The sequence below is a fragment of the Hemitrygon akajei genome, chromosome 14, assembly GCF_048418815.1.
Source record: "Hemitrygon akajei chromosome 14, sHemAka1.3, whole genome shotgun sequence".
NCBI lineage: Eukaryota > Metazoa > Chordata > Chondrichthyes > Myliobatiformes > Dasyatidae > Hemitrygon > Hemitrygon akajei.
Window position 1 is genome coordinate 1,483,171 of NC_133137.1, and position 15,566 is coordinate 1,498,736.

Here is a 15,566-nt window from a genome sequence, read left to right on the forward strand (position 1 = left end):
ACCTTATGGCTCTTCTGGAGGGGGTGAGGGCTGTCTTTGGGAAACTCCCAGTCTCTTCCTGATATACTTCTCTCCCTCCTCATGTCTCCTACTTTCTCGATTCTCACACTATTTCCCAAGCAGAGCGGGATAATTCCTCTGCCAGGCTTTCCCTTGTTTTGGTCACGCTGACAGGCAACCCTCTGGCCTTCATGTCTGTAGTCACCTCTTCCACTGTCTGATATGGTTAGATCCCATCTTGATAAAGCACTCGCAGTTTAGCAGGGTATGGAGTTTGAAATCTAATCCTTTCTTGCTTTAGTATTCACTTTACTTCAGAGTATTCTTTACATTTCTGCAGGACCGCGGGGGGGGGGGGGTAATCTTGATCGAAATATATTAATCTACTGTCTAAAAACACCCTCTTCTTACCCCAGGCCCTTCGTAGAATCTCCACCTTGGTACTGTATTGAAGGAATTTAATTACTATTGAGCGTGGCTTATCTTCTCTGTCTCGGATAGGCCACAGGACGATTGCACGATGCGCCCTCTCAATTTCCATAGTCTCCATAGTCAAAGGAATCTCCAGTGCGTCCCGCAGCAACTTTCGTACAAACTCGGTCATAAAAAAACTCTCCGCTCCTTCGGGAATGTTGTATATCCTGATATTTTTCCGCCGTGATCTTCCCTCCAGGTCAAGCAGTTTACCTTCTTGTTGATTTAATATTTTTATTATCTTATTTAGCATTTGTTCCACGTTTTGTACGCAATTTTCCACCTTCTCAATTAGAGTCTCTGCCACCGCTATTTTTTGATTGACGTTGGCGAGCTCTGACTTAATAGCATGTAGCTGCTGTTTTATATCTTTTTGGAACTCCCATATCTCTTTCAAAATTTTGATCAAATTTGCCGCTTCGCCTGAACAAGGCCCATCGTCAGCCTCGCTAGCACGTGGTCAGGTAGGAGAGCCTCTCGCTGCACCCCTCTCGTCCACAGGCTCCACAGTGTTGCTTTTTTAATTTCCATTTTTTTCCCCATTCTTTCCCCTCTTATCAGTTCAAATACTTTTGAAAAATCCTATATTTGATGGGTTAACGGGGCAAAATATGCGTTTTTCTGGAGGAGCTATTGACTTAAGCTGCCATTCTCGACGATGATGTCACCGGAACCCTGCCATCATATTTGACCTACCAAAATGAACCACTTCACACTTATCTGGGTTGAACTCCATCTGCCACTTCTCAGCCCAGTTTTGCATCCTTTCAATGTCCTGCTGTATCCTCTGACAGCCTCCAAACTATCCACAACACCCCCAACCTTTGTGTCATCAGCAAACTTACTAACCTATCCCTCCACTTCCTCATCCAGGTCATTTATAAAAATCACAAAGAGCAAGGGTCCTAGAACAGATCCCTGAGGCACTCCACTGGTCACTGACCTCCATGCAGAATATGACCTGTCTACAACCACTTTTTGGCTTCTGTGGACAAGCCAGTTCTGGATCCACAAAGCAATGTCCCCTTGGATCCCATGCCTCCTTACTTCCTCAAGTTGGACAGTGGCCAGCAATGAGTGGAGTATGTTGGAATGAAGAGATACCCTGCAGAAGGGAGGCTCATCTTTAAACATCAGGTGACTTGGCATTCTCCTGGAGCTCCTGCGTCAGCCTGACAGTAGTAAAACATAAGGGTGAATGAGGAGGACGATTTGTGAGGCCAGGAAAAGGTTAACCATGACCACCATCCACTGCAATAACTGATAGCATCCTTGAGATCAGGCAGCCCCGAGCACCAGGAGCTGGAAAAGAGCCACAAATGGTGGAGCCTCTGCCCCATCCAACCAAGGTCGAACTAAATGGTGATTTCCAGGGATGCAAGCAGTTTGCTCATCCTAGTAACTCCTCCTGGGTCCAAAAGTGATTCCGGACTGCCTCCATGTGGATCATCCAAATGTGAAGGTAGAGTTCGGTGCAGCTGAGGAAGCCAGCTGTTGAATTGTCCAACCCCAGCAGATATAGCAAGAGTGTCACCCTGTCACTCAGGCACCAATGGGAAGCAGTGACAGAGAGACACAGGAGGGGGTCTCAGTCTACCTGCAGAGCCCTGGACTCTGGACATACTGTCTGGAGAAACACCACATTAACCCTGCCCTGAGCCTGGAACTGGATAACGTCCATTGTGCTTCTTCACTCTCCAAGCCTATAGAAATGCCAGGGGAACACATCCACATCCATTAGACCAGAAGCCCACTGGCTCTGAATATGGCACCCCACCCAGGTGCCAAAGCATATGAAGGGCACCAGGGCCATAGCATTGAGTCCAGAAAAGGCTGGCACCTGGGAACCTGGCAGTTCACATGCTACAACACGGGAGATCTGTGGACACTTTCCCAGTGGAGGAAGGTGCATCCTGAGGCTTCAGGAGAACTCTCCCTGGTTGTGGATAGTTGGAGACCAGGACATCACCTGTCAGTGTGTCCCCAGTAGCAGATCCTGCTTAGCACCAACCAAACCCACATTGTGAGCAACATTGGGTCTTAGATAGATAGATAGATAGATACTTTATTCATCCCCATGGGGAAATTCAACATTTTTTCCAATGTCCCATACACTTGTTGTAGCAAAACTAATTACATACAATACTTAACTCAGTAAAAATATGATATGCATCTAATTCACTCTCTCAAAAAGCATTAATAATAGCTTTTAAAAAGTTCTTAAGTAGTTTACTTAAATACATTAAATACAATCAACCCCGGCACTTTAACATATCTTACTCCTGGTGGTTGAATTGTAAAGCCTAATTGCATTGGGTCTGAGGAGCATTGCATCGATAGCAACCTGTCGCTGAAACTGCTTCTCTGTCTCTGGATGGTGCTATGTAGAGGATGTTCAGGGTTTTCCATAATTGACCGTAGCCTACTCAGTGGCCTTCGCTCAGCTACCGATGTTATACTCTCCAGTACTTTGCCCACGACAGAGCCCGCCTTCCTTACCAGCTTATTAAGACGTGAGGCGTCCCTCTTCTTAATGCTGCCTCCCCAACACGCCACCACAAAGAAGAGGGCGCTCTCCACAACTGACCTATAGAACATCTTCAGCATCTCACTACAGACATTGAATGACGCCAACCTTCTAAGGAAGTACAGTCGACTCTGTGCCTTCCTGCATAAGGCATCTGTGTTGGCAGTCCAGTCTAGCTTCTCGTCTAACTGTACTCCCAGATACTTGTAGGTCTTAACCTGCTCCACACATTCTCCATTAATGATCATTGGCTCCATATGAGGCCTAGATCATAGAGTATGAAAGTAGATGGTCCTCACTCCTTCAGGTCTCCTGGACCCAAGCACTGAACTGAGTCACCCCTAGTGCTTCCCCAGAGAATCACTGGCAGTGATCCACTCTGCCTGTTCCATGCTGGTGCCTCTGGGAGACGAAAGAGCAAGTGTAAGTCCAGCTTATGAATAGACAATAATAGGCCCGTTTGCACTTAAGAGTTACAGAGATGACAGCACAGGAGCAAGCCCACACCGTCTTCACCACACTGTCTACCTGTGTCACCAATTTTAGGGAACTCTTTACTTGTACATGTTAGTCTGTGTTTTTCAACTTTCCCCTGGGCTTTGTCATCACTCTGTTATGCTGTTGTTTAACTTCCCAGAAACTATCCCATTGCACTTGTCCCAATTAAGTTCCATTTATCATTATTTGGCCCACATTGTAATCTTAGAAAACCCTCACTTTTAGCACTCATCAATTTTGGTGTCATCCACAGGCTAATTGTACTAACTACATTCTCCTGCAGATCATTAACACAGGTGACCAAAGAGCAGATTAAAACAAGACCATTTGCACCTCTGGGTTCCAATGGAGGTTGAAACTCTGCCTGAGTATTAAAGGCAGCAGGTTTCCAAGTCAACAACTGGACAATGGGAACCATCTTCAGACAAGCCTGAAGGGAAGAAGTACACGCTGACAGGTGAAAGATGAGACCAGGGTAAGGGGGAATGTGGGTGGGTATGGGAGGGTGGATGTAGTAAGAAGCTGGGAAGGAATAAGTGGAAGAGGTAAAGGAGCATGAGAAGAAGGCATTTGATAGGAGAGGAGAGTGGACTGTTGGAGAAAGGAAAGGAGGAAGGTTCTCTCTCTCAGAAAGTCTCTCCATTTTGTGCAGATTTCTTCCTTGCTCCTCAGATGTCCCCACTATTCTCCACATCCATCTCTCTTCTCTTCAGAGATTTGACATGGAAGATTTAGTTAAGGAAAGTCAGTCAAGGCAGGAGAGATCCCACCAAGGTTCAATATCCTGATTCTCAGGAGGAGGTCTTTCATCTAATCATGCTGTTGATACATTCTCAATGTCACCATCCAGAGATCAGTGGGATCTGCAGCCAGAAGGATGCTTTAAATGCCTCGTGCCTACGCTAACCTGCAGATCAGCAAGCTGCCCTCCAGCAATGGTGAAGGACAGTGCTTTTCTGCCTCTGTTCTCCAGGTGACCAGAGTTTGAAATCTGATGTGATGCTGCATCTCATTGTGATGTAACCCACTGGTGTCATGGTGGTTCTGTAATTTCAGGGATGGACCTCTCACTAAATGATCAACCTCAACATCTCCATATTTAGTAAAACTCCTGCTCGTTGGCTGGGTTACAATGACATGACGAGAATGATAGGAATATCTGGTTTCCATGGTGACCCTGAGTCTGTGACCTTGGGAATGGTTGAGGTGGGATTGTTCATTCTCCCTACCCCCTTGTCTAGCTTAAGTGACAATCAATGCTAAAATTGTGCTTGGGAACAAGAAAATAGCTGAGACTGAGACATCACACAAAATATTTTGAATAATTATCAGTTTAAATTAACCTCAAAGAATTGAGAATTAACGTTGAATATTGTATGGAGAAATATAACTGAATTATGAAAATAACATTTGCAAATGGTATTTTCTTGTGAACACTGTCCCACTTTCTGCTGACTCCTTGAATACATTCCTACACTTGGGATGCCTTGTGAGCACCGTCATACTTCTGGGAGTTTCCTATGACCACCGTGTCACTCCTGGGATCCTTTCCTGAAAATGACTGTCCCACAAGGTGAACACACCTGTCTTTAGTAAAAGTTACGGAGAAGGATTAATCATCTGATTTCCATGATTCCCCTGCTGATCCCATGTATCCTGCTTCTTAAAGGACTCCATCCATTCTCCCAAAGCCTCCCTTACTGAAGGTCTCCTTATATGTAGTAATCCTTGAGACCCAGCCCATATTCTCTACTAACCAATCCACAAGAAAAGATTTTTTGTTTACTTTCGTCCTTGACTCTGGTCTTCTCTGCCCTTGGGTCCACATGATCTAAGTCTCTCCTGTTAGACTACTGGTTAAAGATACAGAACTTTATCGTAACAATCCCAGTTCAAACTTAGACTGACAACCACTCTTGTTACAGTATCCTCCTCTACCACTTCTTCTGGCAGATCATTCCATATACGCAGTGTGAAGAACTTTTCCCTCAGATCCCCTTTCGAACTTTCTGCTTTCGTGAACTGGTATAGCACTCATCCCCAACTCAAAGTAATTTGATTTTTCTTTCACAACAACCAATCTGTTGGAAGAACTCAAAAGTCATGCAGCATCTGAGAGAGGAAAGGAACTCTCAATGTTTTGGGTGAAACCCTGCATCAGGACTACAAGTTGACAATTTCTTTCCTTGCACAGATGCTGCCCAACCAGCTGAGTTCCTCCAGCAGATTGATTGTTGCTCCAGATTTCAGCAACTGCAGTCAAAATCAGATTCTAAATCAGAATCAGAACCAAGTTTAATAACACTGGCATATAGCACATTGTGAAATTCGTTGTTTTATGGCAGCAGTAAAATGCAATACATAAAAAGTACTCTAAGTTACAATAAGAATATATAGAAATAAAAAATGCAAAAAGAACAAAATAGTGAGGTAGTGATCATGGATTCATGGACCATTCAGAAAGAGATCAGAAGTATTTTGTATCACTTTCTTTCTGTCTATATCAGAACTGGCCATATTCCTTGTTGGATTAGAGCGTAGAATTAATATGTTTATGTATTTTCCTTGTAGTTTAACTATTTTAGAAACATAGAAATATAGAAAACCTACAGCACAATATGGGCCACAGTGCTGTGCCGAATATGTACTTACTTTAGAAATTACCTAGGGTTACCCATAGCCCTCTTTTTTTTTAAGCTCCAAGTACCTGTCCAGGAGTCTCTTAAAAGATCCTATCGTATTCGCCTCCACCACCGTCGCCGGCAGCCCATTCCATTCACTCACCACTCTCTGTGTTTTTAAAAAAAAAAGGATATGATTTGAGAGTTGGGGGCAAAAGTTTAAGGGTAACATGAGGGGGAATTTCTTTACTCAGAGTGGTAGCTGTGTGGAATGAGCTTCCAGTAGAAGTGGTAATGGCAGGTTCGGTATTGTCATTTAAAGTAAAATTGGATAGGTATATGGACAGAAAAGGAATGGAGGGTTATGGGCTGAGTGCAGGTAGTTGGGACTAGGTGAGAGTAAGAGTTCGGCATGGACTAGAAGGGCCGAGATGGCCTGTTTCTGTGCTGTAATTGTTATATGGTTATATTGACATCTCCTCTGTACCTACTTCCAAGCACCTTAAAACTGTGCCCTCTCGTGTTAGCCATAATTTATACTTGCTTACAATTTTTGTATAAATCACCTGTATGTGTTCAACTTTTCAGTGAATTTTCTAGCAAACGTAATATAGCTGATTCTGTATTTTTTTAGAAGTTTCTCATTTCTTTGGCAGCAAGTGTCACACCACCAGAATCTGAGTATTCCATACATTACATTTTATCATTGGATTGTGATTCATTTTTAGTCTCAATCCGTGACAATTACAACTTCCTTTTTTGTCTGCTTTTCTTTCTTTGCTCTTTGTTCTTGTAACACTCAATCAAACAGACATAACCACCAAGTTTTAAGGCTCAATTTTTACTTCCAAAGAGTCTCTGGATTAATATCACCAGATCCAACACCATCAATCATCCATTTATGATTTTTGTCTCAGTGTTTCTCTCCACTACTTCAGCCAGAGCTGCTGGACAATTCCAAAAGCCCTACAGTTGGCAACTCACAAACCAGATATAGAGGCATCATCTGCTCCCAACAATTCATTTTGTCCCTCCCTACAGGACATTCTCTTTTCTCTACACATCCCTTCTATCTTCTTTGCAAATGAAAACAAACCATTTTTCATAAACATGAAAGTTTCTGTAACACACACAAAGCACTGAAAGAACTTAACATGTCATGCAGAGTCTATGGAAGGGACATGTCAGGCCAAGACCCTTCATCTGCACTGGGAAGGACGGGGCAGAAATGAGAATAAGAAAGTGGGAAGCTGAGGAAGGACTACAAGCTGGCAGGTGAGGGGGAAGGTGAGTGGGTAGGGGCTGGGGGTTGAAGTAAGCAGCTGGGAAGGGCTGAAGAAGAAAACATCTAATAGAAGATAGTGGACCATGGTAGAAAGGGAAGAAGAAGAAGAAGAAGAAGAAAGGAAATAAGGGCACCAGAGAGAGGAGACAGGCAGGTGAGGAAAAGATAAGCAATGAGAGGGCAACCAGAATGGAGAATAGACAAAAAGAAGGGGGGGAGGGAATGCCCTGGAGTGACTTCCATGACAAGCATACCTTAAAGATCTCTCACCCTTCTGTGCAGCAAAGTGTGGGGAACTATGAAGAACTAAATGATATTCTGTAGAAAATCTAAAGGTCCCTTCATGAAGCCTGTCTCTAGGAAAAACCACCCCATCATCTCCAACATCTTATTGACATTTTTGTGATTCTACTATGGAAGTGTGTTGGCGTGAAATACAGTGATATTCAGGTACACTAAAAATTGGCACTATCTAATTTCTAGAAAATTGTCATTTAATTCTTTCTCAGTGCCTCCAAGTACATCCAGTTCATTGGATTTCTTTAGGCTTTGTTCATACAGCACTCATATCAACTTATTACAGAACTTGGGAATAAGGAAATGTAATTTCCTTTCTATATGAAAAATAACATTGAATAGCATAGATAAGGGTGGAATACATGACACTGAAAATTAGATGTACAGTCTGTTGAACAGCATTATTCCCCATAATAAGTCATTTTGGAAATAAAATTGATTTAAAATAAACTTATGTAGAGTGTGCCTACACCAATATAATAATAAGAATCTATATAAACTAGTGGGAACAACAGGGTAATGTAATGGTTAGCATAACACAATTACAGCACTGACATCCCGGGTTAAATTTCAGTGCTGTCTGCAGAGTTCTTAAGTTCTCTCCATGACCATGTGAGTGTCCTCTGGGTGCTTCAGCTTCCTCCCACATACAAAAGACATATAAGTTGGTAGGTTAATTAGTTTAATGGGTGTAATTGGGCAGTGTGGGCTTGTTAGTCCACAATGGCCTGTTGCCATGCTATATCTCTTAAATAAAGGTAGGGCTGAGAGTCAGGTATGAGACTAAAGGAGTTAAATCATGAGGACAGATATTTACATAAGACCATAAGACATTTGAGCAGAATTAAGCCATTCAGCCCAATGAGTCTGCTCTGCCATTCAATCATGGCTAATTTATTTTCCCTCTCAACCCCATTCTTCTGCCTTCTCCTGTAATCTTTGACATCTTTACTAATTAAGAAGCTATCAACAACTGCTTTAAATATACCCAATGACTTGGCTTCCGAAGCTGTCTATGATAATGAATTCCACAGATTCACAGCCGTCTGGATAAAGATATTCATCCTCATGTCTGTCCTTGTATTCTGAGGTTGTATCCTCTGGTCCTAGAGGCATCCAATGTTGGATTCTCTCCATGTCCACTCTACCTAGGCCTTTCAATATTCAATAGGTTTCAATGAGATCCCTTCTTATTCTCCTAAACTCCAGCGAGTTCAAGCCCAGAGCCTTCAAACACTCTTCATATGTTAACCCTTTTTCTCCAGGATCATTTTCAAGAACCTCCAAGATGCAGGCATCTTTGCATCTCTGTCCTCATGAATTAACCTTTTAACCTTCATACTCAGCCTCAAAACTCACAGCAAGAGAGATTAGCCAAGTCCTAGGGACTTGGACAGGCAGGTGTTAATATCATTGAATTGTTTAATATTGAATAATTTAACGGGATGCATGAAAGGGAAAAAAGGGAGTTGAGACAGTGATGATACCAACCTGCATGAACTGTTGGAAAACTGTTCCTTCCAAAGATGCCATTGTTTCAACTAGAAATGCCAATAATGAGATTGAACGAAGTATGCTTATTAAGTGACCTAGAACTCATGCTAGTTCATTGAGTCAAGCCCTGAGCCATGATAGAATTGTGGAGCAAACTCAATGGGCTGAATGGCCTAATTCTGTTCCTACATCTTATGTCTTCTGAGTCAAGACCAAGCTATGTTGGATGTCATGGCCAAGAACGCTCACCAATGCCTCTACTGTGACAATAATAAGCCAATACCAAAACAGAGATACAAGTTAGCCCTGCTCTAATTGAATAGCAGGACAGGCTTGAGAAGCTCAATCAACTTTTCCTTTTCGTAAAATGCTTAGTAGTCTTGGTTATTGTCTTGGATGAGCTCCTCACTCAATATCAGCAAGACCAAGAAGCTCATTATAGACCAGAAAGAGGAAACCAGAGACCATAAGACCATAAGACAAAGGAGCAGAAGTCGGCCATTCGGCCCATCGTGTCTGCTCCATCATTTCATCATGAGCTGATCCAATCTCCCCTTTAGTCCCATTCCCCCGCCTTCTCACCATAACCTTTGATGCCTTGACTACTCAGATACCTATCAATCTTTGCCTTAAATACACCCAATGACTTGGCCTCCACTGTCGCCCGTGGCAACAAATTCCATAGAGTCACCACCCTCTGGCTAAAAACTTTTTTCGCATTTCTGTTCTGAATGGGCACCCTGCAATCCTCAAGTCATGTCCTTTCGTACTAGACTCCCCCACCATGGGAAACAACTTTGCCGCATCCACTCTGTCCATGCCTTTCAACATTTGAAATGTTTCTGTGAGGTTCCCCCTCATTCTTCTAAACTCCAAGGAGTACAGTCCAAGGGTGGTCAAATGTTCCTCATATGTTAACCCTCTCATTCCAGGAATCATTCTAGTGAATCTTCTCTGAACTCTCTCCAATGTCAGCACATCCTTTCTTAAATAAGGAGCCCAAAACTGCACACAGTATTCCAAGTGAGGTCTTACCAGTGCCTTATAGAGCCTCAACATCACATCTCTGCTGCTATACTCTATTCCTCTAGAAATGAATGCCAACATTGCATTCGCCTTCACCACTGACTCAACCTGGAGGTTAACTTTAAGGGTATCCTGCATGAGGACTCCCAAGTCCCATTGCATCTCAGAACTTTGAATTCTCTCCCCATTTAAATAATAGTCTGCCCGTTTATTTCTTCTACCAAAGTGCATGACCGTACACTTTCCGACATTGTAATTCATTTGCCACTTCTTTGCCCATTCTCCTAATCTATCCAAGTCTCTCTGCAGACTCTCTGTTCCCTCAGCACTACCGGCCTCTCCACCTATCTTTGTATCATCAGCAAACTTAGCCACAAAGCAATCTATTCCATAATCCAAATCATTGATATACAGCGTAAAAAGAAGCGAACCCAACACGGACCCCTGTGGAACACTACTGGTAACCGGTAGCCAACCAGAATGGGATCCCTTTATCCCCATTCTCTGTTTCCTGTCAATCAACCAATGCTCTACCCACATATGTAACTTTCCCGTAATTCCATGGGCTCTTATCTTGTTTAGCAGCCTCATGTGCGGCACCTTGTCAAAGGCCTTCCGAAAATCCAAATACACAACGTCCACTGCATCTCCCTTGTCTAGCCTACTTGTAATTTCCTCAAAAAATTGCACTAGGTTTGTCAGGCAGGATTTTCCTTTAAGGAAACTATGCTGAGTTCTGCCTATCTTGTCATATGCTTCCAGGTACTCTGTAACCCCATTCTTGACAATCGACTCCAACAACTTCACAACCGCTGATGTCAAGCTAACAGGTCAATAATTTCCTTTTTGCTTCCTTGCCCTCTTCTTAAATAGCGGAGTGACATTTGCAATCTTCCAGTCCTCCGGAACCAGGCCAGAATCTATTGACTTTTGAAAGATCATTGCTAATGCCTCCACAATCTCCACTGCTACTTCCTTCAGAACACGAGGATGTGTTCCATCTGGTCCAGGAGAGTTATCTACCCTTAAGCTATTCAACTTCCTGAGTACTTTCTCTGTCGTAATTGTGACTGCGCATATTTCTCTTCCCTGACACCCTTGAATGTCCATGAGCCAATCATCAGAGATGTAGTGATCACCTTTAAATTCCTCAATGTTATCATTTCAGAGGACCTGTCCTGGGCTCAGAACATAAGTGCCATTATGAAGAAAGTATGTCGGAACCTCTACTTCTGTAGAAGCTTGCAAAGATTTAGCGTGACATTGAACACTTTGACAAACTTCTAGAGGTATGTGGTGGAGAGTATATTGACTGGTTGCATCAAGGCCATGGTGTGGAAACGTCAATTTCCTTGAACAGAAAATATCTACAAGAAGCAATGGATACAGCCCAGTCCATCATGGGTAAAGCCCTCCCCACCACTGAGCATGTCTACACGAGCACTATTGCAGGAAAACAGCATCCATGCTGAATGTTCCCCCCATCATCCAGGCTATGTTCTCTTCTCACTGTGGCATCAGGAAGAAGGTACAGGAGCCTCAGGACCCACAATATCAGGATCAATAACAGTTGTTACTCCTCAGGCTCTTGAACCAGAGGAGATAACTTCACTCAACTCGATTCATCACTGACCTGTTCCCACAACCCGTGAACTCACTTCATCTCATGTTCTTGATATTTATTCATTTTTTTCTGTCGTATTTTCAGTTTATTGTCTTTTGTACATTAGTTGTTTGTCCATTCTGTAGCATGCAGATTTTCATTGAATCTATGGTATTGTTTTGTTCTACTGTGAATGCCTGCAAGAAAATTAACCTCAGGGTTGTATATGGTGATTATATTTGATAATAAATTTACTTTTTACTTTATACTAGTTTCTAGAGTAGGTTACATGGTCAGCACAACATGGGACTGTAATGTGCCGAAGAATTCTATGTTCTATATTCTATGTACATTTTTCCAATATAGTTGAAGAGAGATGAATTAAACAATCTGAACATTTTAAAGCAAGAATTATTTTCAACTATTTCATGGCAAATGCATTACATTTAAGTATACTGTGAGGCTTTTAAAAATGTCAAAGTTACTCTGCAACTTTCACAAACTTTCTACAATAATGCATCCACCTGGGAGATTTCTAAAATTAATCATTAATGTTCATAGAAAGATCGAAGTTGAACTCCCATTCAGTGACCAAAAAAATCATTAATCTTGAATGAACAGGGAGTTAACTAGAAAATCTACAGGTCCATAGATTCCTTAATTGTATTAAACAAGTACCTGCCTGAATCAACAGATAGTCCTTGTATAACTGACTGTAGAGTCTCAGATTTTTTAATTGACCTACTTAATGTGACAGTTCTTCATAGTATTCTGCCAGGTTCTGTGTCATAGACCATTCCTGTAGGTGAATCTCAAGTTTTCTAAGAGCTGGAGTTTTCCCTTCTCAAGCCACCCCCCTGTAAATTGTAAACCGTAGGGAGTTCCAGGGATCCAAAAAAAAGTAATAACTCTATGTCAGCTGTGTGGGACGTACTGTGGCAGACTCATGCACCTAGTTTACACACTATTTGTGCTGCTCTTCTTTCTAATACAAAGCTCATTAGTTCATTGCCTGCTGAGATTGTGGACCGTTGCCTTTGGTGAGAACTAGGGAGTAAGACAATTCGCAACTGTTTTGCTCACCGCAGTTTTAAACTTTCAGACTTGGAGATGTTCCCTACTTCAACAATTGAGGAATTACCAAGGTATCAACAATCATCCTGAATGTTACAATGAAAATGAAGATTTGGAGCATGCAATTGTCTAAAACATTTTATGAAGGCAGACCGTTATCTGCACTAGGTGTCTACATTGGTCTTATTCATTGAAAGTCAATCAAAAGAATACAGCAGATGAGTACCTCTGTCAATGACTATTAAGAACTAATAGTTTTATAGTACTGTGGAGGTATTAGTAATGTTCTAATTTGTTATGTATTTCATTTAAATACATAAATTATTACTCAATTTAATGGTAGTTTATCTTTTATTTTCCTTCTAACTATTTCCACGAAATATTGGCTAATTGTGGCAGCCGCTTAATTGGGTCAAAATGTACTGATACTGATGTGTGCTATTGTACTTAGAAAATCTGCCCTGCAAATTAATGTGAGAGCTCTCCAGGTATCAGAGACATTAGTCAATTAGGTGACAATTAACATTACACTCAGTTAATATTAAGTGATGAAACTCCCTTTCTTGACAGAAATCAAGATTCTGATGAACATTAATTAATTTTCCCTTGTGTGAACAAAATACACTTTTTCTCCAAATCCCAGAAACAAGTTACAATGCATATTGTTACTGGTAAAAACGCTCTTCAAAAATATTATCTCAAATGACTAGAAAGTACATTTTAATCACAATTACATCAATAAAGTGTTCCACGTTTGTGGTTTTGTTACATTTTTCCTCTTCAAAGTGAATAGATGAGTGGAGCAAGGAGAAAATTCTTAGTTAAGGTACCACAGATTGAGACCATTCGGCCTGTTGTTGCTATACTGGCTCATGAAAGTATTATTCAACTACTCTCATTTCCTGTCTCTTGACCTCCAGCCTGTAACCTTTTACCTTCAGATCTTGTCCATTTCCCATTTGATAATTCCAGTTGGATTTCCTTCCACTGGTCATTCATCCAGAAAGTGCACACAGATGCCTTGTGCAGGAAGGCACAGAGTCGAATGTACTTCCTAAGAAGGTTGGCGTCATTCAATGTCTGTAGTGAGATGCTGAAGATGTTCTATAGGTCAGTTGTGGAGAGCGCCCTCTTCTTTGTGGTGGCGTGTTGGGGAGGAAGCATTAAGAAGAGGGACGCCTCACGTCTTAATAAGCTGGTAAGGAAGGCGGGCTCTGTCGTGGGCAAATTACTGGAGAGTTTAACATCGGTAGCTGAGCGAAGGGCGCTGAGTAGGCTACGGTCAATTATGGATAACTCTGAACATCCTCTACATAGCACCATCCTGAGACAGAGAAGCAGTTTCAGCGACAGGTTACTATCGATGCAATGCTCCTCAGACAGGGTGAAGCGGTCAATACTCCCCAATGCCATTAGGCTTTACAATTCTACCGCCAGGACTTAAGAACTTTTTAAAGCTATTATTAATGCTTTTTGAGATGGTGATTTAGATGCATATCACATTTTTTTTTTACTGAGTTAAGTATTGTATGTAATTAGTTTTCCTACAACAAGTGTATGGGACATTGGAAAAAAGTTGAATTTCCCCATGGGGATGAATAAAGTATAAAGTATCTATCTATCTATCTAAAGTTTATTCCTCTCCATGTCATCATAAACACCAGAGATTCTGCTGATGGTGGAAATCTTGAGGAACCACACAAAACACTGGAGGAACTCAGCAGGTCAGGCAGCTTATATGGGGAGGAATGAGTAGACTATGTGTAGGGCCAAGACCTTCTATGTCAGATGATTTTCCATGTTTCACCACTATTTCATCTGTAAATCTGTGTACATTAATAAGGCAAACTCTGGCCATTGAAAAATAATTCTTATTATTTACATATTAAATGCACACTGTCTTTTTCCCAGTTTTGAGGAGTCAAGAACTAGAGAGCATAGGTTTAAGATGAGAGGGAAAAGATTTAATAAGAAACTGAGGGGCAACTTCTTCACTTAGAGTGTTGTCAGTATATGGAATGAGCTACCAGAAAAAGTGGTTGAGGCAGGTACATTAACATAACAGTATTTAAAAGACACTTAGACAGGAACATGGATAGGAAAGGCTAAGAGGGATTTAGATCAAACACAGGCAAATGGGATTAGCTTAGATGGGATTTGGTTGGCATGAAGCAGCTGGGCCGAGGAGCCTGTTTCTGGACTTTATGGCTCTAACCATAGATAAAAAAAGTAGAAATATCTGTCCATCATCAGGCATTTACAGTAAAACAAGGAAATATAATAATCAATGAAAAACTACACACAGACTGACAACCATCAATATGCAAAAATGATAAACTGTGCAAGTACAGAGCAATAATTATTAAATAAACAAACAAAACTGAGAGCATGAGTTGCAGAGTCCTTGAAAGTGAGTGCATGGGCAGTGCAATCAGTTCAGTGGTTGAGGTGAGTGAAGTTATCCATGTTGGTTGAAGTGTAATACAGTAACTGTGGTTGAACCTGGTGGTGTGGAATCCTGCCCCACCATTCAATATGATCATGGCCGATCAGTGCCATTCTTCATCGCTTCTTCTTTACTAGTTCAACTTAGTCCTCAATTCCCTGATATAGCTACCTGCACTTTAAATGCTGCCAGTTGTCCAGCTTCCAGAATCTTCTGGCTCA